Raw genomic sequence first — 23,415 nt, 5'->3', positions numbered from 1 at the left:
ACACGGATGAAGTCATGGCGAAGCTCAAGTGAATGTTCAAGAATCTGGGCGGGATCCCCAATATTGTGCGGGAATTTAGTGCCTTACACCCGCCAAAGCCTGTAAGTACTTATTTGAAGTTGTTGGGTTTGCTAACTTGTCTTTCTTTGCAGGAAGATGTTGCTTCGTACTTTTCCGCTCCTCTGCCTCTCGGATCTGAAAATGCTTGTGAAGCTGCCCCTCGCGTGTTTACATGTGAATTTATGAGAGGTGATGACCAGGAGGAGGAAGCAGTTGAGTCCTCCAGCGGCACTAGTTCCGATGCCGAGGAAAAATATGAAGTTGAGGCTCGACTATCTGTGGAGGCTGGATCGTCCTCTGGGTTGAAGAAGCGCTTGGCTACAATGAGCTTGAAGCCGCGATCCCTCTGCCACTAAAGAAGAAACAGACCATTGCTGCGAAATGAGCCATGAAGAAATCCATTGCTGTGGATAATGTGCCCCCTAAGGTAATTACCTATGAGGAAGGACAAGGTTCTGACTATCATATACTCCCAAAAGGTGTCTCCAATGTCACCACCATATCTAATTTAGATGATACTGGTGGTTTACAGGCGATCGAGCTGGCGACGGACATGGAGAAGGCAGCTGCTTTGGCTGCTCAAGATAGGTCGCCAGTGAACATTGAAGTCATTGAGATTGACGATGGTCCGTCATCTCACGGTGCCGCTGACAACCATTCAACTGGTCAAATGGTGGACCCTGTAGCACAAAAACAACTCAAAGACCAGAGAAAGTGCCACAGGTTGGTCAAGTTCGCATTGTGGAGGAGCAGACCGCGCCCAAGGTACCCTCACCAAGCATCAAGCCCTTGCGCTTCACGTGAGAGCCCAAGTTGAAGTTGAAAAGATCGTCCAGGTAATTCTAGTTTTCCTGCGACTACTTATTGTATCTTGTTGTCTTCGCTACTCAACTTTGTGAGTTCTTAGTTTTGTAGGAATTCCTCGGACATGGAATTGTCGAGGCCTGGCAAAAAATCAAGTACTGATGGCCTTGACCCCTCAGCAAAAGATCTTGCCTAGGTGCCGCCAACCCTCATGCCTCAAGAGCAACCTGAAGGGACAACGGCTACTTCGGGTGCAATAGACAATGTGGCTATGTTAATGCACAAGGTAGTCAAGTCGGTGGCAAACGTAGAAGTGCTAGCCCCCGTGCCATTTCCCAAGGGCCCAGTGACTACTCCTTGCGTCGTGGCCTCTCCTGTAGCCCCCGAGCTAGTTGTAGAAATTGAAATGGCATCAGCTCTAGAAGCCATGGCGACGGAAGCTGGGCCGTCAAGTAGTCATGCCTTGGTGCTGCAAGGAGAATTCCATGCAGAATCTGGAGCTAAGAAGGAAATCTGTTTGGAAGATATCCAATTGATTGACAACCCATTCTAAAACCAGAGATGGTGTTGCTAATGATGAGTTGCATCGTCGCTTGGGCAACTATATATAGGTATATCCTCCTGCCCTTATCTCATTGGAGATAATTAATAAATTTGTGCTCATGAATTGACACAAGTACTAATTTCTTGCTGTAGGATATCATTGAGCGCTCCCGCCGCAAGTCACAGATGCTTGAAGGGTATGGTGATACAGTGCTTCGTGCGGAGGTGCTGGAGGAGGAGCTTGCCAAAGAGAAAGAGTTCTCCTCGCGACTACTTATGAAATTTGATAGGATGGCCGCCAAGTACCGCAATCGCATCCAGGAGACTACTGAACAAAAGGATCGCCTTATTGGGCAAAAGAAGTCCTTGAGCTAGAAAGTCAAAGGTAATCCTTTACTCTTGCAACTTGTGTCTATTCATTCCGCTATGTAGTCTTTGACCCTTTTTATACATCCATGTATAGCTTTGAAAAAGGCCAAGAATGATCTCCAGGCGCAGGTCACGGATTGGAAAAATTCTTATTACCGTGTGACCGACTAGAATGACAAGCTTGTAATCACGTGGAAAAGATAGAGCATCACCTTGAGAATGAGAAGAAGATGCGTGAGGATGGAAAAATTGACTTGGTTAATGCCATGAAGACCATCCAGGAGCGCAAGGCTGAGATGATAACAACAACATCCACTTTGAGCCAAATTGTCGAAGCCACCCAGCCAATTGTGGACATGATTAAGCCCTGAGTTGAAGGCACGGAGTCTAGTCCGCTGGCAGATATACTCAAGGATCTGCCGGAGAAGCTTTCCAGCTATATTCAGAAAATGGGCGAGTCAATCTCCCAGCAAGTGTTGAGCTTCATGAAGTCGTTCTAACCGAAAGCCGATTTAGCACCCGTTGCTGAGAGCATGGCAAATGACTGCACTGATCAAGCCCTTCAACAATATATGCAGGAGATGGCCCAATTGCTGAAGAAGTGGCTAAGAAATTGAACCTTGAGTAGATTTGTATCAAGCAAACATTAATATTGTAAAGAAAACGATTATGGATGCTCGATATGTAATATATACATTAGTCTTTGTGCAATTATTTTTTACTTTGCGACTTGTTATTTTTAGTTACTCTCACAATTGATCCTGATATTTGCTCATACGATTAATGAGAGTATCTACACACAAGTCTTGTTTTGTGAGCCCCATTAGATGCAAATTGTAGAGTACTTAAGATGTGTGTCCTTTTGTGGAGCGCAGGTACTCGAGCTATCTGGATAGTAGACTACTGGGCAAGTAATCTCTTCAGAGTTTCAATGACTAGAGCCTATCTTTACAACTTTCCTGAGTTGTATTGATGTTACGCTCTAGAAAGCCTGGAACTGTAGACTTATTATTACAAGCCGCGACTAGACAGATTTGTCTGGTGAATAGTCACTCAGGTAGTTAATTAACTTCTAAGATACTGATGGCTTCTTTTCTGTAAGCTGTCAAGGTACAGGTTTATGCAATGAGTTAACTAACTCATGGAGTTTAGTGCAGACTTGCTTTGAAAGTCGTGATTGAATAATTTTGTCCTATGAGTTGAATAACTCATAAAAATTTTGTAGACTTATTATTACAAGCCGTATTTGGAAAATTTTTGCCCAAGGAGCTGAATAGGTTGTTGGAGTTGTGTACACTTGTTATTACAAGCCGCAATTTGGGCGATTTTTCCCAGGAAGCTGAATAGCTCATTAGGATTACTGCGAACTTGCTTCTGCAAGCCGCGATAAGGCAGAAATAAGTAGTCAAGTTACGACAGAAATATGACTACTTTGTTGAGTTGTAATTCTACAACTAGGGCCGATGGCCGATTTTGCATGAATATGCAAATCAAAATTAGGATAAAATTGACAGAGTTGCTCGATGTTCCATGAGTTTTCGACGTCTTGATCTGAGGGGTGTTGTACTCAATATGATCCAGGTCCAGTGACCTTGGACATGATAAAATGCCCCTCCCATGGTGAGTTGATCTTTTGCAGCCCTTTGGTGTCCTAGATATGGCGAAGGATCATGTCGCCTATGTTGAACGATCGTTCTTTGATGTTTCAATCATGGTAGTAGCGAAGGCCTTTGAGGTATCTTGCGGACTGGACGAGTGCTGTGTAGCGAGCTTCTTCGAGGCTGTCAATGTCTAGACGTTTCTTCTGCTGCGTCTTCCTCGTACTGCTCGACTGTTGGAGATTTCCACATGACATCAGCAGGTAGGACAGCTTCGAATCCGTAGTCTGGGAAGTAGGGCGATTTCCCTGTAGGCTTGCACGGCTGGGTACGGAGCCCCTAGAGAACATTGGGTAGTTCTTTGAGCCACTTGCCTCCTTTCGTGTTTCCGATGTCGTGCAGCCTTTTCTTGAGAGCTTCTAGTACCATCCTATTGTCGTGCTCAACCTAGCCATTGGCCCGTGGATGAGTGACAGAGACATACAAGACATCGATCCCACTGTTCTTGCAGTATTCCAAGAACCCATGGTTGTTGAAGTTTGAACCTAGGTCTGTGATTATGCGATTGGGGAAGCCATATCGATGAACAAGTTCGTCGAGGAAGTTGAGTGCTCTGTCTACTTTGGGGCAGGTAACTGGCTTCACCTTGATCCACTTGGTAAACTTGTTAATGACCACCAGAACTCGGTTGAATCCTTTAGGCACGGTGGACAGTAGGCTAATCATGTCTAGCCCCCAGCACACGAAGGGTGAAGAGGGGTGGTATGGTGATCAACTTGTGGGCAGGGACGTGCTGCTGCTTAGTGAAGAATTGGCACCCTTGGCAACGGTGGACTAGTTCCTCGGTGTCAGCGAGAGCTATAGGCTAATAGAACCCTAATCTGAAAGCTTTACCCACGATTGTTTCTGAGGATGCGTGGTTGCTGCAAAGCCTTTGTGGATCTCCTCTAGTATGTCCTTGCCGTATTGCCATGAGACACACTTCATGAGTACTCCTGATGATGCGCCTCTTCTTTAAAGCTTGTCTCCGACTAGATCATAGTTCTTGCTGCGTTGTAAGGCTTGCTCTGCTTCTATTTTGTCTGACGGTAACTTGTGCTCTTTGATATTGCCGATGAAGGGGACTCTCTAGTCTACATTGATCAGTGGTTGTTGATGGTGCCGGCTCCGTTATGGATGGCTTGTGTAGCTCATGGATGAAAGCCCCTGTTGGAACTTGAGCACGAGTAGATCTAAGCTTAGATAGGTCCAAACAAGAGAATTTATTCTCTAGCTTGTGTACTTCTAGGCAATACGCATCCATGTTTTCCCTATGGCAGTCCCACTCGTCATTGACTTGATTGATCACCACCAGTGAGTCGCCGTAGACCAGCAATCGCTTTATTCCTAGTGTGACTGCCAGGCGGAGCCTGTACAGAAGCGCCTCATATTCAGCTTCATTGTTGGATGCTTCCTAGAAAATTTGTAGGACGTACTTGAGTTGTTCGCCCTTGGGAGATATAAATAGTACACCTGCACAGGCGCCCTCGAGCTTGAGTGATCCATCGAAATACATGACCCATTGCTCTGGACACTCTGCTGGCAATGGTAGTTGATTCTCCCGCCACTCTGCCATTAAATTGACTAGGGCCAGCGACTTGATTGCAGTCCTTGATTTGAATTTTAGGGACAATACTCCTAGTTCTACCGTCCACTTAGATATTCTTCCTGTTGCATCCCGATTATGGAGAATTTCTCCCAGGGGGAAGTCGGTGACAACATAGATCTTGTGCTCTTGGAAGTAATGTCATAACTTGCACGAGGTGAGCAGTATCGCGTACAATAGCTTCTGGACTAGTGGATATCTGGTCTTAAAATCTGACAGCACCTCGCTTACGATGTAGATGGGCCTCTGTACTTTGAATACATGGCTTGGTTCCGGTCTTTCAATCACAATCACCGTGCTGACAACGTGAGTAGTTGCGATGATGTAGAGCAACAAGTCTTCGTTGGGGTTTGGCGCCATGAGGACTGGTGGCTTTGATAGGAAGTCCTTTAATTGTTGTAGGGCTTGATTTTCCTCCTTGGTCCACTGAAACTTGTCTTGCCGCTTGAGTAGTTTGAAGAAGGGTAGGCCTCGTTCTCCAAGCCTTGAGATGAATCTATTGAGGGCCACCATGCATCCAGTCAGCTTCTAGACATCCTTGATGTCTGATGGGGCATGCATGTTGGTGATGGTGGAGATATTCTTGGGGTTAGCTTCAATACCTCAGTGACTAATGATGAACCTGAGTAGTTTCCCAGAGGGCACACCGAAGACGCACTTTGTCAGGTTGAGCTTCCACCGGAACTCTCACCAACTTGCGAAAGTTTCTTCTAGATCTGCAATCGGGTCGTTGGGATTCTGGTATTCATGACCACGTCGTCCACGTACGTCTCCACGTTGCGGTGTAGCTGCTTCTTGAAGCACTCATGGATTGCCTGTTGATAAGTAGCACCTGCGTTCTTCAACTCGAAAGACATTGTTGTGTAGCAGAAAGCTCCATATGGGGTGATGAACGCAGTCTTGATCTGGTCTTCCTCTTTGAGAGCTATCTGGTGATACCTCGAGTAGCAATCGAGGAAATAGAGGAGGGCGCATCTAGCTATGGAGTCGATGACTTGATCAATCCTAGGGAGCCTGAAGGGATCCTTTGGACAGTGCTTGTTGAGATCCTTGTAGTCGACACACATCCTCCACACATTGTTATTTTTCTTTCTTTCACATCAGGACGGGATTGGTGAGCCACTTTGGATGATAAAATTCTTTTATGAAGCCTGCCGTGAGTAGTTTGGCTAGCTCTTTCTTGATGGCTTCCCTTCTATCTTGGGTGAATCGTCGTAAGCATTGCCTTTTTGGTGTAACTTTTGGATTCATGTTGAGTGAGTGCTCAATCAACTCCCTGAGCACCCCCAGCATGTACGCTTATTTCCACGTGAAGGTGTCTCAATTGGTCCGGAGGAAGCTGATGAGCGCTCTTTCCTATTTAGGGTTCAGCCTTATGCCAATCAGAGCTGTTTTGGAGCTATCACCAGTCTCAAGGTCAATGGCTTTGATGTCTACTTCACTTGTCGGCTTGACCTTTATTGCCCCCGACTTCATTTCTGGAATCTCGAACTCTAACGGGGATAGCTTCTTGGATGCAGCGAAGACTTGCATCATCGAGTTTGGTACTTGGGTAGTTGTTGCTAGATCCACGGCTTCTGTGTCGCAGTCATACAACCTCTTCAAGTCTTCGCGCAGGGAGGGAACTCCCTTGGGTTTTGGCATCTTGAGTACTAAGTACACATAGTGCGGGATGGCTATGAATTTGGCCAATGCTGGTCTTCTAAGGATGGCGTGTGAGGACCAATGGATGGTCACCCTTGGATGGCCCTACCCCTACTTCCACTACCTCAAGACATCACCAAGTACCACTCCAAGATGATGAATAAGAAGATCAGGTTGAGCCAGCTGCTGTTGAGGAGGAGGCAACTTTAGAGCGAGGAGCTCCACGACACATTCAGCGTGATCATCCTCCACAACAGATGATCAGTAACTTGCATGAGCATACTACTAGACACACCTCTAGGCAGATTTCACACTTTGCACATTCTGCTTTTGTTGCCTCTTTTGAACCCCGAGATATTGGACATGCTTTATCTGATTCAAACTGGGTCAATGCCATGCATGAGGAGTTAGAAAATTTTGAGAGAAATAGGGTTTGGGTTTTAGTTGAACCACCTCCAAATTGCCATCCCATAGGAACAAAATGGGTTTTCAAGAACAAACAGGGTGAAAATGGGTTGGTTGTGAGAAACAAAGCGAGGTTGGTTGCCCAAGGTTTTAGCCAAAAAGAGGAGATAGATTATGAGGAAACTTTTGCCCCAGTTGCCCGTTTGGAAGCGATTAGAATTCTTCTAGCCTTCTCTGTGGCTAAAGGTTTTAAGCTCTTCCAAATGGATGTGAAAAGTGCCTTCCTTAATGGATTCATTGAGGAGGAAGTGTATGTGAGACAACCCCCTAGTTTTGAGAGTCTAAAACATCCTGACCGTGTTTGCAAACTCTAGAAAACTCTCTATGGCCTAAAACAAGCACCTCGAGCGTGGTATGCGAGGTTGAAATCCTTTTTGCTTGGGAATGGGTTTGAAATGGGTTCAGTTGATAAAACTCTCTTTCTCCTCAGGCAAGGCAAAGATATGCTAGTTATTTAGATTTACGTGGATGATATTATCTTTGGTGGTTCCTCTCATACTTTTGTTGCCAAGTTTGCAGATACTATGAGCAGGGAATTCGAGATGTTAATGATGGGTGAACTAACCTTCTTCCTCGGGCTACAAATCAAGCAAAGCAAGGAAGTAACTTTCGTGCACCAAGGGAAGTACACAAAGGACATGCTAAGAAAGTTTGACATGGCTGATGCTAAGGCACTGTCCACACCCATGGCGACGACGACGGTGCTTGATGCGGATGAAGATGGCGAACCGGTGGATCAGAAGGAATACCGGAGCATGATCAGCTCCTTCCTCTACTTGACGGCGACGAGGCCCGACATCCACTTCGCAATGTGTCTGTGCACCCAATTTCAGGCTTCTCCAAGAACCTCTCACTGCCAAGCGGTTAAGAGGATCATGAGGTATTTACGCTTTACCCCTGAATTCGATTTGTGGTATTCTGCCTCCTCAGCACTCATGCTCCGCGGATATTCCGATGCGGACTTTGCTAGGTGCCGACTAGATCGCAAGTCTACCTCAGGCACTTGCCAATTTCTTGGATCGTCTTTGGTCTCTTGGTCTTCTCGCAAACAGTCTAGTGTTGCTCAGTCTACCACTGAAGCTGAGTATGTTGCTACTGCTAGCTATTGTTCCTAGTTGCTTTGGATGATTTCCACTCTGAGAGACTTTGGTTTGAGCTTTTCCCATGTGCCTATTCTTTGTGATAGCACGAGTGCCATAAGTGTAGCCAAGAACTCTGTTCTCCATTCAAAAACCAAACACATAGATGTGAGATACCATTTTCTAAGAGATCATGTTGAGAGAGGAGACATTGACCTTGGCTATGTTGCTACCCAAAACCATCTCGATGACATCTTTACCAAGCCCCTGGATCAAGCCTCTTTTGCTCATTTGTGGGGGGAGTTAGGTGTTTGCTTTCCTTTCTGAGTTGGTTTTTGGTGCTTTTCTTGTATCATATATGTATAGTCATTTTTCTTGTTTGGATTTCATTGCATTTGTATCATATTGCATTAGATGAGCTTCACTTATATGCCCTGTATACTACCTTATGCTACTTGTGAGATAGTGCTTTGGTTGGTTACTTTGATGCAATGTGCAGTTATGCTCTTGATGATCTTATTTACTTAATGAGATATCTGCTTTCTGAAATCTAATGCTATATCACCCATGAGTTGATGCTTAGTTATGTTTTGCTTCTGTTTGAATGCTAGTTCCATTTTTAGCTTATGTTTGGAATGCATGTTCTTTTCAATTGGGTCAAAGATCTAAGTATCATTGCGGATGTTTAGCCCATGATGCACCCCTTGGAGAAGCATGGCTTCTTTGTGCCGCAAAGGCACTTCATGTACTTTGTCTTGTGTGAATCATGAAAAGAAAAATTTAAGAAATTCACCAAGTCTTTATACTTAATTTTTTATATTTTGTCTTGCTTAGTTGTTACAAGATGTCTACCAAAAAGAAGTAGACACTTGGTTTCAGCAAAGCTTCACATGACAAGAGATGCGTATGTGGGAGTCTCCACTGATCTTTTGTCAAGAATGGTTGTTCCTTGTATGAGTTTTTGATGGCCTAGTTATTCTTGCTTGGGTATTTCTTAAAAGGGTATTTGCTCATGTGGTGATCTTTTTAAACATTGCTAAAACTGCTTCCCATACTTGTTGTAACATGATTTCATCTTGCTGGCGATGCAGTTGCTTCCTGTAATATTCCAAGCTTATCTCTCTTGTAGCCTTTGAGAGTATTTCATGGTATATCTGAGAAGCTTGTTAGTCTCTGCATTTCCATATCATGTTTTTCGACTTTCATGCTTATCTTGATGCTTGCATTGCCAACAAGGGGGAGAGATTGCACACAAACTCATTCTTTTGTCAAGGGGGAGAGTTTTTCATGCATTTTTTCAGAGGGAGCTCTGTGAGCTCTGTGAGTTTTTATGCTCTTGTGCTCATTTGCTCTTTTGCCAGTCGCGTTGAGCTTCTTACCTCTTCTTGAGGAGCCAGCACCTTTATTTGAGCTTGTCTCTGCTCTTGTGCTCGCTTTCCCGCCGCATTGAGCTGTTATACCTCTTCTTGAGGAGCCGGATTTGGATTTTCATGTGATTGGTGTTGAGCCCATTTTTTTGCCTCTTCTTGAGGGATCACATATTTTTGTCTCAGCTGTGTCGAGCCGTTGCCCTTATCTTAGGGGGCTGAGACTTTGCAGTTCGAGTTTCATTTTCTTTTCTTATCAAACTATGAATTTGTGTTGGGTGTTGTCAATACACTCATCAAGGGGGAGATTGAGGACCAATGGATGGTCACCCTTGGATGATGAGTGATTGACAATGTTGTGTTAGATTAATGTGCTCTTGGTTTGTGATGCGCAGGTGTGGAGCTCGGAGGCGATGATCAATGGTGAGGTGAAGGTCAAGTAGAGACGGGCCGTGCTGATGGACCGGGAGCGGTGAAGGATGGACGTCAGGCTTGGACTGAGGGACCAGAGCATCGGAGGATCAGCCGTGGTGGCTGACACTTGGGGACATCGACAAGTGCAAGTGTACATGGAGGAGTGACCGTGTTGACCAAGTCAAGATGGTGGACGTGCAAGTTAAGCAAGGGCGCTAGAATACTTGGCGGCCGGACGGTCGAGGATGGTGGTGACGTGTGTCAAGGAGCGGATTTGGTGGTTTAGGCTGAAAAAACCACAGGCGGATGGTTTCCGGGTTTGGGCCGCAAAACCCGGGCGGAGGTTCCGAGGAGGAACACGGTGGCACGTGGCGGAATCACAGAGGTTGCGTCGAGACGAAGCAAGTCTGTGCAGGAAGCGTGGCCGTCCGATCGACCGAACACACAGATGGACCAAAATGCCCCTGCGCGGGTAGTTATCTTAATTTTAAGTTGTAGGGGTAATTTAGTCATTAGGGGAGTCTCTAAATAGAGAGAGGGGCTGGTTGTATTGAGTACCTCTCCAAGCACTTCATCTATCTAGGGTTTTAGTAGTTCATTAGTCTAGTCTCTCTCTCTAGTTTATCTCTCTAGAGATTCTCGGATGTTTTGAGCACCGAATTCAGGTATTGAACCGAGTTTTTGTTGTGGGAATGGAGGCCCTAACCTCCTCGTGTCCTCCGTATGTTGGGGGATGACAGCTTTGTGCAATTCTCGCTTGTGTTCTTCGCGTTCTTGTTTTTCTCCTTCTTTTCTCCCTCTCACGTTTTGGGTTGATTCGTGATTTCTGAGGGTTCTTGAGTCAAACCGGTCTTTTGGAAATGAACTAGGATGTGATTTGAACCTTTCCACCAAAGGGATTTGATTGAAACCTCACGAGTTCATAGATCGGGACGGTTCAAGCTCTAGGGTTGAAAAACCGGCATTCCTCACAAGATATTTAATTCCCTTTGATTGGCTGATATTTTTGAGGAGATCTTTTGGGAACATGTTTGTTATGTTGTTAGGAAACTATGGTTAAAATTTCGTGATTTTTGGAGGTCGTTTGATCGAGTTTTGGATTTTTCTTCTCTCCTCACGAAGGCTGATTTCTGTGCTGTCGGAAGTTCCGACGTGTGTCGGAAGTTCCGAGGAGAAAATTGCTGAAACGATAGAGAACTCCTATCGGGAGATCCCCAGTACTTCCGATAGGTATCGGAACTTCTAGTATGGGGTCGGAACTTCCGACAGGAGCATTTTGAGTCCTGTTTTGACTCAGATTTTTGAAGTTTGCTTTCCGGATCTTTGGAGTTTGCTTCAAGTTATTTCTTGAGAGTCCCACTGTGTTATCGGTCATCACCATAGACACCCAGCCACCTAGTTGGCTCGTGGATCTCTCGTCTTCCGCTCGCTTCGGTTTTGGGGTTTGAATTTGGGACAGAAGCCTAAGATTTCAAAAGAAATATTTGAGGCTCCCATTCACCCTCCCTCTGGTCGCCTTTTCGGTCCTTCAGTGTGGTATGATGTTTTGAAGTTTTCTACCTCGAACCAGATGTATTCTATCCGGTAGTGTTTATTGGTCCTATAGGTAACTGGCAAAACGACCTATCCAAGGGGTATAACCGCGTTGCCTGGGACGATCCCATAGAACAGAAAGTTCATTGTGGTGAGTATATCGGTGACGTTGAGGCTCATCTTATTTAGTGTATTGGCGAACATGACGTTGAGAATGCTACCACCGTCGATGAGTACTTTAGTAAGCCTGGAGCCAGCGACAACCAGGTCCAAGATGAGGTGATATTGTCCTGGGTCTGAGAAACTAGTCCATTGGTCCTTCCTGGAGAAGGTAATTTGCACCTCGGACTATTTGAGAAATGTTGGCATCGTAGGTTCAATGGACATTATCTCTCAAAGAGTGAGCTTATGGGACTGCTTAGTAGCAGTACCCGAGGTTCTGCCAAAGATGACGTTGATAGTGTTGGATAGGTTCTGGAACTTTCCATTGTCACCATCGCCTTCGTATTCATTGGTCTTGCCCTTGTCTTTGGTGCCAGATGGCTCTGGTAGGTCCTTCATGGCTCTACGTAGACTAAAACAATCTAACGCAGAGTGCTTGTGGTATGGGTGCTATGGGCATGGTTTCTTTAGGAGCTCATTGAATGAGGGCTTGTCTTGTTCTTGCCACCACCTTTCTTGGATGACTGTGAGATTGCTGCGATAGTGTTGTCTAGCATGTGCTTGCAATTTTGACTTCCCGAGTAGTTATTTCAGTTGTCATTGTTGGGACGATCGTTGTGGTTCTTGTCATTGTGTTGACCATTATTCTGATTGTTGTTGTTCTGGCCCTTGTTGTGATTAGACTCGAACCTTTCGATCTCCTAATCTTCTTCATCTGCCTATGCCTTTGCCATAATCTTGAGAGATTTGACACCATCAGAGCGTCTTCTGCCGAAGTCTTGAAACATTCAGCGGTCGCGGAGGCTGTTCTGGAAGCAGTCTATGATGTCGCGCTCCGTGATATCCACAATTGTGGCCTTCTTGTTGATAAAGCGACATAAGTAGCTCCGCAGGGTCTCGCTTTCTTGTTGCTTGACCTGGGACAAGTTGATCTTGTAGCCATGACGCTGCATGGCCCCCACGTAGTTGTTGGTGAATGCCACCTTGAGATCCTTCCACGAGTCAATGGAGTTCTTATCCAACAATTCGAGCCATGTGAGTGAAGCCATCTCCGTGCAGATGGGGGAAGTAGATGGCTTTAGTGTCGTCGTTTCCCCCAGCTGCTTGTACTGACAACGAGTAGCACTGGAGTTATTGGACTGGGTCCTGCTTGCCATCGTGCTTAGTGATACTTGGGGGTTTGAACTTTTCGGGTAGAGTTGTCCTCCTCACACGTCTTGAGAAGGCGGAGAACCCGTCAGTATCATCTCCTAGGTGTTCGACTTCTTGCTTGCGCTCGCGGTGCCGTCCGTCGATGATGGTATGGGCGTCATGGCTGGTGTTGACCTTGTTGCGGAGATCTTCTACTAGGTGTTCAGGCTCTGGGTTAGCCCCATGGTGGCCACGGCCTCCCGAGTGTCCTGCCCAACCACCTTAAGCTACAGCTTGGCTTGGTCTGGCGCCTCTGAGTTGACTTGGTTTGGACGGAGGGCCTCTATGGCTGCTACCATATTGACTGTGCTGGGATGGAGAGTGTTAGACTGACTGTATCAGATTCTGCTAATCGAGTTGTTCGTTTGCGAGTTCCGTCAGTTTAGCCAACTGTCTTGTGTACTTGTTCTGAGGCATCGCGCAGGTGATGAGATCAATAGACACAATGGTAGCTAGGGGAGTACGATGGTGACACGTTTGAACTGCTTCAAAGGCGTTATCCAAGTTCTAGATTGGTAGGTCCGCTGCAAGGCGGTGGTGGTGCTCTACTCTTGCGGTGTTTCTTGCTCGTCATCGAGTTCTTTGAGCTTCGGTCTCTTCTCTGACAATGTTGGTGGTGAGTTCATCTTGCGAGACGTCATCCGGGTGACACTCATGACACTCATGTCACAGGTTTCTGTCCCGTTGCTCTTTTTCTTTGTCCTCTTGTAGTGATGACGGTGAAGAGTTCTCGCTCTAGAGAGTGGCTTCCTGAGCTTGAAGTGATGACCTCCGTGGTGTCGCCTTCCTCGTAGATGGGTGACAGAGGAGCTTCCTCCTGGTATGGGAGAGTGTCGAGGTTGGCGATAAGGCGCGAATCGTCATCTTTGGCAAGATTAGGTGGTTTCATGTTGGGCTAGTAGATGAATCTGCCTTGGGGAATTGACGTGATTATCAGGCCCTACTGTGGACCTGATAAAGAAGTCTCCTTGTCTTGATCCGAGTAGTAGTCGAGGTCCTCGGTTGTATCCGTATCGGATTGTGATCTGGACAGGGCAGCCTGATAAATAGTGGTCACGTTGTGGAGTTTGAATGGGAATCGATTCAGGTGGTAGTCCGACTCGCAAGATGGCTTATGTGCCGGCTCGTGAAAATCAGTCTGACTGGCGGAAGAAGTCGAGTTGAACTTGACCTCGTCCCCCTGCCTCTGACTAGGTCAGAAAGTTGAAAATTCACTGAAATTCTCGACGAGAAGCTCCAGCGGCGCTGGAGCTTCTTGGTTTGCTGCTTCTTCTCTAGGGTCGATGCAATGTGGCGGTGGAAATTTCTAGTGCCATCTGCGATGCAAACCCAGGAGCCGAAGATAAACATTGTGCCTGCTTCGAACGCAATGATTGGTTTGATGATGACTTGTGCCACCGGGTTCACCAGTGGATTCTCGATGAGGTCCCCTACCTAGCGTGCCAGCTATCGGTGTTTAAACCCTACAACCTACCGAGGGGGTGTCCGAGGTAGTATTTTGGTTAGTGGAGCTCGTTGAGATCGGGAACTCGAAGGTAAACACAGATACACGATTTAGATAGGTTCGGACCACTAGATTGCGTAATACCCTACGTCCGATGTGTTGGTTGGATTGAATTATTTTGGAGGGGGTCCATGCCTCACCTTATATTACCAAGGGTAGGGTTACAGGTCGGTTGGTTACAAGAATACTAGTCGGATACGATTAGAGGAGTTCTACTCTTATTACAATGAGTACTTTCCTAATCCTTGACTAGTTCCTGTCTTTCCATGTAGACTACGCCATCCTGCGCCATGGTCTCCATGTCAGATGCGTCTCGGTGTCCAACCCATATTTAGGATGTGTTTGGTTAAGCTGTGACTGTAGGGAAAAACTGCTGTGGGCTGTGAGCTGTGGAAAAACTACTATGGACTATGAGATGTAGAAAAGGTTAAAGCTCTTTGGTTAAATAAGTATATAATATACCACCTATTTTTATTTCTCTTAAAATAACTATGAAAGAGTTTTTTTATTCGATCCATTTTGAAAAGCAGAAAGCCAAAAGCCAAAAGCCAAAAGCAAGGTCAAAGCAGCTTTTAAAAATGTACTACACGCAAAAGCAACTGCTTTTGAAAAAGTTGCCTCCAAAAGCAACCTCTTTGGTTGAGCTTTTGACTTTTGGGCTAAAAGCCAAAGTCGAAAGCCCGACCAAAGGCACCCTTAAAACTGTCCAAACCTTCTGGTGGGTCCATAGATGAATGTATGCAAGGAGGTGGCTGAGGATGAAGATAGGGGCAATCTGGTCCATAATTTTAAGTAATATTTGGTGTAGTTGTAAAATTATAGTGTCATGAGTTATAAATAATCGAGTAGTAATGGTAGATCTCCAAAATGCTAAAATATCAATGATATGAATCAAATTAACCCATCTATCTGCTCTACAAACTAGGAGGGCCGGTACCAGCAATAGTTTGATCCTCATATGTTGGAATAATTTGACATAATTACCATAAAAATCTCACCAACACGCATTAAGCACTTAGAGAATAATTAGTCATAAATGTGAGCACCAGAGGCTAGAACAACAAAGAGTTGACATTTTCTATAGACAAGTGACTTGAGCTCAGCTCGGTTCATGCGCTTTGACGACTGTTGAACTTTTATCAATTTGATTTCTTTCAATATTGTCAAGTACTAACTATGTTCTTAAATATATGACACTATTGATTTTTTAATTTATTTGACTTTTTGCCTTTTTATAAATACTTGTGCAAATAGATAAATATACAAGTTAAGTTAAAGTAGTTTTGGTGCTAGATCTAATAATGCTTATTTGATTTTACCAAATTAATTGATTAAATAAATATTGTTGTCAAAGTTTGAGAAAAAAATCAACGATGAACGGATTTCGTTGGACTGGGTCAAAATTGCTGCCAGGGCTGGGTGCAGGTACCTTGCTCAGGACTCAAAGCAAACAAGCTCCCAATGCTAGTTTAATCTTCTGATATACAAACTTACGTGAAATATCAAGCAAAAAGTTTTTTTAATTTTTTTAAACCAACATGGAAAAAAAATAAAATGATAAATTTCATTAGGAGTGATTGGCCATATAACCATAGTTAAATTGGTCCGTTGCAGGAATATTTATGGATAATACGTTGAATCTCATATGGTGGACTAGGTGGACAATGTAATTATTTTAGAAAGAAAGCTGAAATCATTCGAACTTCTGTTGCAAACCGTGACACTAGACATTGGTTAAAGTTTCAGTAAAAATTACAATTGGATTCAAATTTTGATTGTGATTTCTATATACAAAGAATAAAAAATAACTTAATGCCATTTCAGACAACAGATCTCGTAGCTATCTTGGTGGTTGAGTGTGCTTTGCGCTTTGGCATAAGGTCACGTTTAATCATATACGCAAAAAAATTTACCCTATCTTTTTTTGTGTATCTGTGAAACAGCGCACATGGAACACGTTAGGCTGCAGGCATCACTGAGGATAAAGGGATCCCTACAATTGCTGGAGCATGATCGAGTTGCTGCTGATTACCACTGACGGGGTAACGTGCATGGGTCTTGCCGGCGCCGGCCAGGGGGCTGATGATCAGCGCTCACTACTCACGCCGACAGTGATATGTTCGACACAAACAGAAACAAAAGAAAAAACGCGTAGACATGAGGTTTCCCTGACTCAGCACAACACGTGCCATGAATCTCATCCATTCATATTGCCATGCGTTGCATGCATGATCAATAGGCATGCCATGTTGGGTATATCCCCACAGCGAGGTATGGCCATGCAAGATCCACGCACATTGAAAAGCTCCACCTTTTTTCGGGAAAAAAAAAAGAAGAACAGCAAGCTAGCTGAAACCGACCTTTTTTTAAAAAAAAATTAAAGAAGAGCAGCACGCTAGTCGCTAGATCGAACCGATCGGATGGTCCAGGCCGACCAGTCTGGGTTCCGAAGTTTTCAATGGAAGTAGTAAATATTTTAGAGCCACGTAGTTTTGATACCAAATTTATTATAGCCGGAGTCCGTACATAGGAGATATGGTATGTACAAGATCTGCTTCTCCTGCGCAACTTTTGACCTTCCAATCTTGAGCTTTCTTTAGCTTGACTACGAGGTTAACTTGCAAAATTATGGTAAAATAGCCAAGTTCGTCCCCGAACTTTTGATGAAGGGTCAACTTCGTTCATATGCTTTTGCGCCGGCCAATTTGGTCCTAAACTTCATTTTTTTTTTCAAATCCGTCCCTCGTCCCGCTAGACAGCCACGTAGGCATGCCTCGTCAGCAAACCCACATGCTAGGGTTTTGCTACGTATGTTTAAAATCCAAATTGCCCTTTTACTTATGGATCCACCAGAACATATGCATCATGAACAGGCTTATACTCATCCCTTCTTTCCCCTTCGGCCTTGAAGAACAGGAAGAACAGGAAGGCTAGAAATATATATCGAAAGCCTGCTAGTGTTGCCAGCTCTAGTTTTGGGGACTGGTTTAGTCTGGGCACCCTGGTGAGGTGAGCTTGGACGCTCCCTTCCACCAGCGCCGTGGCAAAATAATTTGGTCGCGAAATGCGGCTTGAAAAGAACATTTGCAATGATGATTGCTATCGAGAGACAACACAATTGTGCGAGCCCATTTGCGTATTGTGATATCCAAGATTAGTTGTAGGCCTTTTCGCAAAAGAAAAAAGATAAAAAAGATTAGTTGTAGGCCTGTAGGGACATAACGACAGGGAAAGATTAATTGTGTTCCGGGGGGTTGTGACTTAAAGCCTTGGGTTTCAGGACCTTATGATTTGGTTCAATACCTAAAATATGAGCGCACTAAGCTGTCGAACGGGGTGTTTGATCCATGGACTAATTTTTAGTTCGGGTCACATCGGATGTTTGGATATCAATTAGAAGGACTAAACGTGAACTAATTATAAAACTAATTGCATAAGTTGTGGCTAATTTGCGAGACGAATCTATTAAGCCTAATTAATTCATGATTAACACACATTTATTGTAGCATCACATGTGCTAATAATGTATTAATTAGGCTTTATGGATTCGTCTCGCGGATATGCAATTATTTTTGTCATTAGCTTATGTTTAATACTCCTAATAACATCCAAACATCCGATGTGACCGGAGTAAACTTTAACCCGTGCATTAAGCAAAACTCGCTTCAAACCTAACGCTTTTGCCCTGGTAACCCAGAAAGATCACACAGTTAGCTATCCATCGGTCTGTGCAGGTGACTACACGGAGATAAGCCTGTTCGTGATGCATATTAGACCCATAAGTAAAAGGGCAATTTGGACTTTAAACATGTGTAGCAAAACCCTAGCATGCAGCTTTGCTGACAAGGCATGCCTACGTGGCTGTCCAGCAGGGATGAGGGATGGATTTGAACAAAAAAATGAAGTTCACGGATCAAATTGGCCGACCCAAAAGTACATGGACGAAGTTGACCATTCTTTGAAAGTTCGGGGATGAACTTGTGTATTTTGCCCAGAATTATCATATATTTTGCCCCTAAGTCATCTGAAATGAAGGTTTATCTTTCTCGTGTAGACTCCTTGCTTTGTCCAAAATCCAAGTGATTCGTCGGTTCAAAAATATTTGTAAAACTTTTAGTATAATTGGCCCTGTAGCCTAGCTATAGCAGGAACCTTAGTAAGCACCCCTAGTCCTAGGTTTGAATTCCCATGGAAGCGAATTTTAGGTTGGGTAAAAAAGATACTTATTAGTTCCTTTAGTTGGTATCTGTAAACGGATCTGTGGTAGGGCAGGCACTCATGTAAGAGACTGGTCGTGGTTGGGCTTTAAAGCACGGTCAAGATCCAAACCATAGGGAAGGACATTTCCATGGACGAGGAGCCCTAGCTTCCGCATGGTCATGATCCGAGGCACAGGGGACGACATGTCCATGCATGAGTGGGGTAAGCTTCCGTGACCTTTCTCAACCCGACTCCAGTTAATTTCATATTAGTGAAATAGTGTGGGGTGGTCTTCGAATCTGGCCAAGGCAAGATAGAACAAATGTACAAGAGGTGTATATCCAAATAATCCATAATTTGTTACTCTTTTCGTCCCAAATTACACTATAAGGAATGTGTTGATCTATGACAAAAAATTTTATGACACATTTATTCTCGTCATAGATCTATGACGTTTCTGGCTGAAAACACCATAAAGTTTCACATCTGAGCAAATTTAATGATAAAATTATGGAATGTCATAAAAGTTGCCAGTGTAACCAAAAAGAGGTCATCACTCGCTATGACATGGTGGTTTTGTGACGATGTAAGCATTTGTTGAAAAATAAGGTGTGCAAAAACGTCATAAACCGAGGGGGATCCCCCATGTAAGCATGAGTCGAGAAATAAAGTGTTCCAATTCATCATAAAATCTAGCAGGGTCCCACAAGTTAGTCTGTGATAAAAAGGGTGGAAAATAAAAAGGTAAGAGTATCCAGAGCAGGGTTCGAACCTGTGACCTTTTGATTCTGACGAGTCAGCACTACCGCTGAGACATAATGCAGTTTATGGTATTTGAACAAGGCAGCTTTTTTATATTATAGTTCTAATAAGTGTGGTCCACTTCCTAGTTGCAGGCCAGAGCAACAGGTATATCTGCAATGGCGTACACTACAAGGGACTCGCCAGCACGCTCCTGTTGGTTGTGGCAAAGACTTGAGCCTAGATGCGTTGGTGCGCAGATCTGCAATGGGCAGCGGGAATGACGCATCCTAGCAGCGAAGGGAGGAGTAGGAGCTATGGTCAAGTCAGTCCCCTTTTTTGTGCTGCTACTTTCCCCTTTCGTCAAAGGGAAGGGGATTTTCTAAAATTGGAGATTTTGGTTAAAGATAGTAGATTCCGATTTCATCCTTGAAGCATCCCCATGTAAGAAGAGACTAAATGTGATACAAATATCAGTCCTAGGAGGTTGATAACACATTTATTTATCAGATGGTTCATAAACCATACAACTCCCGAGGGAGCGGGTGCGAAAACCACGCTGAAAAGATAAATAAAACAACAACAGTAATGATCCAAGCTATTATCCAGATGAACCCTAGACAGCATTCGGGACTACACGCCAGCGAAAACATCGTGCAAAGGCCCAACGCCACAGGCAACATTGAGTGCGGAAACGACCACCTACTCAATGTCCTCGGTAACGAAGTCCGGATCCTCCTTTGAAGCAATAAAACAAGGGTGAGTACAAAAGTACTCAACAAGTCCAACCACACCCACGGAGGGGGAATAACAAGGATATGCACAAGTCACAACAAGGATAAGGCTAAGGTTCATTTGCAATAAAGATAGGTTTCTAACACATGCAAGGGTTCACTTTAAAAAGGTTTTCACAAGCGTTTATTTAGTAACCGAATAATTGAGTTGAGCGGGGTTGATCCTACACAAAGGATCCAAATTTTAATGCTACCAAACTCCCCGTCCGTGGTAGCTCACGGCACAACTGCCGGACACTTCCAAAATCCAACAAACGCCATGAAATTCATCCATTTCCCAAAAACTAGTTATGTGCCCAAACCGTAACTCGTCCAATACCGTGGACACGGCTATTCGAATAGGTTTTAACTCTGCAGAGGTGTACACTTTACCCACAAGTAGGGTGCCGCAACACAATCAACTTAGTGTCAGTGTGGATCCTATCAAAAACATTACCCACCTGAGCTAGGACTTGACTAGCCAACACGGAAGCAACCAAGGGGTTAATGACCTACCAACGAGGTCTTAACCGGGACCTAAGACACACATCCTTACTCCTCCATGGACTTACATTGCTCACCAGCTCTCCGATGGCTAACAGACTAGCTAGTGGGATTTATGCTAAGCCTTTGCCGCATACAAATGTCGAGTGGTTGCATGATAAATTGGGTTAGGCAAGATGACACATCAACTCGGTCCTTAACCAAGACAAGACGGATATCTCCCAACCTGCTCAACCACTAAGGTACGAGCCCAACTTGATATTTCACACAAGAAACACCCATCCATCTCATCTAAACTTCCTCTTTTATCTTTCACCAAAATCCCATTTATTTCCACTAAAACACTCACGCATTTAACTTTGGCAAAACATTGTATTCATGATTGAGTTATATCAAAGAAAGTAACCAAGTCCTAAGCATTCTAGCAGCAATTATCTTCTAAATAGAGCATATCATATTTAGAGATAATTGTAGGTCATCAAGGAATAATCATAGCAATCAAGGGGTGGCTATCCAATTGGGTTTTAAGCAGTAAAACAATATGAAATTTATAAAAATGGCCAATAGGTTGTGTCTGTAAAACTAGGATAAATATGCATCAAAGGGTGAGATTGAACTTGCCGTCCTCAAAGCCTTCCGGGAGTTCCTGCTCGCAGTATGGGTCCTCGGGCTCCAGCTCACAGCACTAGCCTCCTAACTCCTATTTGGGCTCCTCTTCCTTGGGCACTCCATTAACTACGGCACACATAAGCAAATCACACAAATAAATAAAAAGAAAGAGGTTTTCCCCATTCAACTTGGAGAGAGGGATAGAAAGATATATAGAAAGAGGAAAAACTTTATTGGAAGGAAAAGGCAGGTAACTCGGTGGAAATGTTTTTAGGAATGTTGTGGTTGAATTTGGGCTATACGGGAGATTAAGTGAAAAATTAATGATCCAGGGACCTTTTTGAAATAAAACGTGAAAGAGGGAGGGGTGTTGGTGTAGAAAGATGGAAACCTAGGGACTAAATTGAAAAGGGGTCAAATCCCCCAAGTCCCATTGGGCGCGATCGGAGTCAGTCGAGTTTCATGCGTCACTCCATCCGCGGTCTTCACGACCGGAGGGGCTGAGCTATCGTCGCTTGCCTCGATGGCTCAAGTGACACGCTCGGTGAGCTCACTAATGGGCACGTCCGAGTGGAATTCGGGTCCGTCGTTCATGATGGGGTCGGCATAGCCCACATGTGGCATTCCATTGCTCCTTAACCCGCCTCCCGGCAGATGCTTGAGTCATTCCGCGGACCGACTCAGGTGGCCCGCTGGCCTCCCCTCGATGGAAATTCTGTGGGCGTGGCTCGAGGTTAGAATCAAACGAGAAGGTCAAGATGATCCCATCCACTTCTGAGCAGGTCAGGTGAAGGCTGCTGGGGCTCCATCTGCGTCTTCCCACTAGCTCTGTTTGATGAGAGGCGTCCTTGAGCCCTTCATGGGCTGGCCTTCGAACCCCAGTCGGTCGCAGCTCATTTAATGAACCGCTATTGCTTCGTGATGCGATGCAAAGCAATTGAAATGCAATGATTGCGTGTATGGGAAGAATGCATGAATTAATGCATGAACGCATGAGATGGATGAATGAGTGAGTGCTTGTTTGTGGAGTGAGTAAAACGGGGGTCAGCAAGGTTACCTCAATCGAACTCTCGGGCATCACCCCATCTATGGTTTCCACAACCGGAGGGGCTAAGCTGACATTGCTTATCTCAGCGGTTCGAGGGACAGGCTCGAGGCACCCTAAGTATGCCCGAGTGTTCCCCTGCTTTTACCTATCTCCCATAGGGGGTCCGAACCGTCCGACCGACCCGAGTGCCTACCGACCTTGGTTCGGTGGCGGTTCCGACGGTGGGTCCCTCCACATCGTCCGATCGACCTAAGCACCTACTGGCCTCGGTTCGGTGGAGGTTTTGATGGTGGGTCCCCCCGCTCTCCTGCCTCACAAGCTGAAGGGACGCTTACGTGCGGTTACGCCCCGTTTTTCACGACTTTGCTGCACGACTAGGTGGGCCCGGTCCTCTTCTCCTCTTACTGTGGTGGAGCCACCCAAATTAACTTAGATAAAGTATACTTAAGTGGCCTAACACGTGATCATGTACTTTAATCAAGTTAACTCGGTAGTCTGTCAGATTTCATCCAATAAACCACTTAACATAGGACTGAGAAAGCACAGCTCACATGAAGGTGAGTGCTTCCAGAGATTACAATAGATCATCCAGATTAAACAAGTGCATCAAGATTATTACAACATCGAGTTCGAAATTCAAATATAGTTGCAGAGTCCAAGCAGCAGAAATAAATAAGCGGAAGCTAACGTCGTTGCCGGACATCATGACGAAGCTGATCATGACATCAATGATCCCGATCCTCGGCGTCCAAGGAGGGATCCCACTCGACCGTCCACCCAGGAGGAAGCTGGGGAGGCCACCTTAAAGAAATATACCACAACAAGGCTAAGGGTCTGGACGGGGTCAGCTAAAGCAGCGAGAGAGGCGAAGGGGAGTGCGATAGTGCCGACTGGGATTTATATAGGCGTCGGGGGCTCGCGGCTGGCCGGTGGACCGGAGGAGAGCGGGGCGCGTGCTATCGCGACCATTTATGGTGACGACGCCATTGGCGGATAGAGGGGAAATAGGGGCGCGGTAGGCGAGGCGACAGGCAAGCAAAACGATGCAAGCGTGCACGGCAACATTTGCTTTGCCGGGACACGTCACTGGTGAGGCGGGGAGGAGTTGTCGTGGCCAGCGCGGCGGTTGGCGGAGGCGGCAGCGTTGCGGGGCGCGAGCGGG

This window comes from Setaria italica, chromosome VII (genome assembly GCF_000263155.2).
Source record: "Setaria italica strain Yugu1 chromosome VII, Setaria_italica_v2.0, whole genome shotgun sequence".
Taxonomy (NCBI): domain Eukaryota; kingdom Viridiplantae; phylum Streptophyta; class Magnoliopsida; order Poales; family Poaceae; genus Setaria; species Setaria italica.
This window is presented reverse-complemented; position numbering follows the sequence as displayed.